The sequence below is a fragment of the Chrysochloris asiatica genome, unplaced genomic scaffold (assembly GCF_000296735.1).
Source record: "Chrysochloris asiatica unplaced genomic scaffold, ChrAsi1.0 scaffold00137, whole genome shotgun sequence".
Taxonomy (NCBI): domain Eukaryota; kingdom Metazoa; phylum Chordata; class Mammalia; order Afrosoricida; family Chrysochloridae; genus Chrysochloris; species Chrysochloris asiatica.
This window is the reverse complement of record NW_006408655.1, coordinates 1,941,632-1,944,132: the sequence shown is the minus strand read 5'-3', so window position 1 is coordinate 1,944,132 and position 2,501 is coordinate 1,941,632.

The following is a 2,501-nucleotide window of genomic DNA, read 5'->3' as shown; positions in this document are numbered from 1 at the left end:
TGAACTGCCCTGTGAGCTTTCACTCAATCCACAATAAAAACCTTAAAAAAAAAGACAACAAAAAGACTTGTGGGTAAACTTCTGGCACTGATTTTTCTGGTAAGGAACTAACCTCTAAAATTTAAAGAAACTTCAGCAGCTTAACAAAAAAGGATAAACAATCCATCTTTAAAATGGGCAAAGGGCAATAACAGACATTTTACCAAAAGAAGACATTCAGGCATTCAACAAATACATAAAGAGGTATTTGTGGTCATTAACATTGTTGTAAGGTGTCATCCAGTCAGTTCCCTCTCATAGCAACGCTATACACCACAGAACAAAACTCTGCCCAGTCCTGCGCCAACCTCACAATTGTTGTGTGGCTTGAGCCCCATGCTGATGCCATTTTGCCAACCCATCTCAGTGGGGGTCTTCCTCTTTTCCACTGACCCTCCGCTTTACCAAACATGATGTAATTCTTCAAGGAATTGGTCCAATCTTGGTTCTAAGGAGCATTCTGGATGGACTTATTTCAACATAGATTTACATGTTCTTCTTGCAGTCCTTGGTACTTTATTCTTCTACAACACCATAACTCAAATGCATCAATTATCCTGTGCTCTTCCTTATTCATTTCCAAATTTCACATGCATATGAGGTTACTGAAAAATTCCATTGCTTGAGTCAGGTTTACCTCAGTCCTCAAACTGACGTCTTTGCTCTTGAGTACTTTAAGGAAGGCTTGTACAACAGATTTGGCTAAGGCAATAATACATTGTTTGATTTCTGGACTGCTACTGCCATGAGTGTTAATAGTGGATCCAAGTAAAATAAAGTCTTTGACAATTTCAATCATTTCTCCATTTATCATGATATTATTTTTTGGTCCAGTGGTAAGGATTTTTGTTTTCTTTGCATTGAGGTGGGACTCAACAAAGACTATGATCTTTGATCTTCATCAGTATTTTAAGTCCTCTTTACTTTCAGCAAGTAAGGTTTTATCATCTGCATATCACAAGATGTTAATGAGTATTCTTCTGATCCTGATGCCACATTATTTTTCATATAATTCTGCTTCTCATATTATTTGCTCAGGATAAACATTGAATAAGTATGGTGAAACAATATAAGCCTGGTGTACAGCTTTCCTGATTTTATTCCATTCAATGTCCCATTCAATTTGAATGACTGCCTCTTGTTCTAATACAGGTTCCTCATGAGTACAATTAAATGTTCCGGAACACTCATTCTAAACAATGTTGTCCATAGCTTGTCATGATCCACACAATTGAAATGTTTTGTGTAGTCAATAAAACACAGGTAAACATCTTTCTGGTAGTCTCTACTTTCAGCCAACTTCCATCAACGACATCAATGATATCCCTTGTTTCACATCCTCAGCTGAATCCAGCTTGACCCTCTGTGAGTGCACTGTTGCAGCTGGATCTGAATTAGCTTTAGCAAAATTTTACATGTCTGTGATATTAATGATTTTGTCCAATGAGTTCCACATTCCATTGGGTCTACTGTCTTTGGAAGGGGCACAAATATGGATCTCTTCCAATCAGTTGACCAGGTAAGTTGTCTTGAAAATTTCTTGGCATAGATGAGTAAGTGCCTCCAGTTTTACATCAGTTTATTGAAAGATTTCAATTTGTATTCCATCAATCCCAAGACTTGTTTTTTTGCCATTACCTTCAGTACATCTTGGACTTTTTCCTTTACTACCATAGGCTCTTGATCATATGCTACCTCTTGAAATAGCTGAACATTGACCGTTTATATTTGGTACAGTGAGTGTATATATTCCTTTCATCTTCTTTTGAGGCTTTCTGTATCATTCTGTATTTTGCCCATAGAATCCTTCAGCATGGTAATTCAAGTTGAGACTTGATTTTTTTCTCAAGTTCTTTCAGCTTGAAAAATGCTGAGCATGTTCTTCCTTTTGGTTTTCTAACTCCAGGTCTTTACACATTTCATTATAATATTTGACTTTGTCTCCTTGAGATGCCCTTTTCATTTTTCTGTTCAGCTCTTTTACTTCCTCAATTCTTCCATTTGCTTTACCATCTCTACATTAGAAAGCAAGTTTGAGAGTGGCTTCTGACATCCATTTTGATCTTTTCCATCTTTTTCATCTTAATGACCTTTTGCTTTATTCTTGTATGATGTTCTTAATGTCATGCCACAATTCTTCTTTTCTTCAGTCATTAGTGTCTAATGCATCAAATCTGTTCTTGAGATGTTTAAGGCCATATTTTGACTCTCATGAACTTGTGTTAATTTTCTTCAGTCTCAGTCTGAACTTGTATATGAGCAATTGCTGGTCTGTTTCACAATCTGCCCCTGGCCTTGTGTTGGTTGATGATAGGGAGCATTTCCACCATCTCTTTACAAAGATGCAATGAATTTGATTCCTGTGTATTCCATCTGGTGAGGTCTTAAGTGTATAATATAACCTTTTATGTTGTTTTAAAAAGTATTTGCAATGAATAATGCATTAGTCTTGCATAAATCTA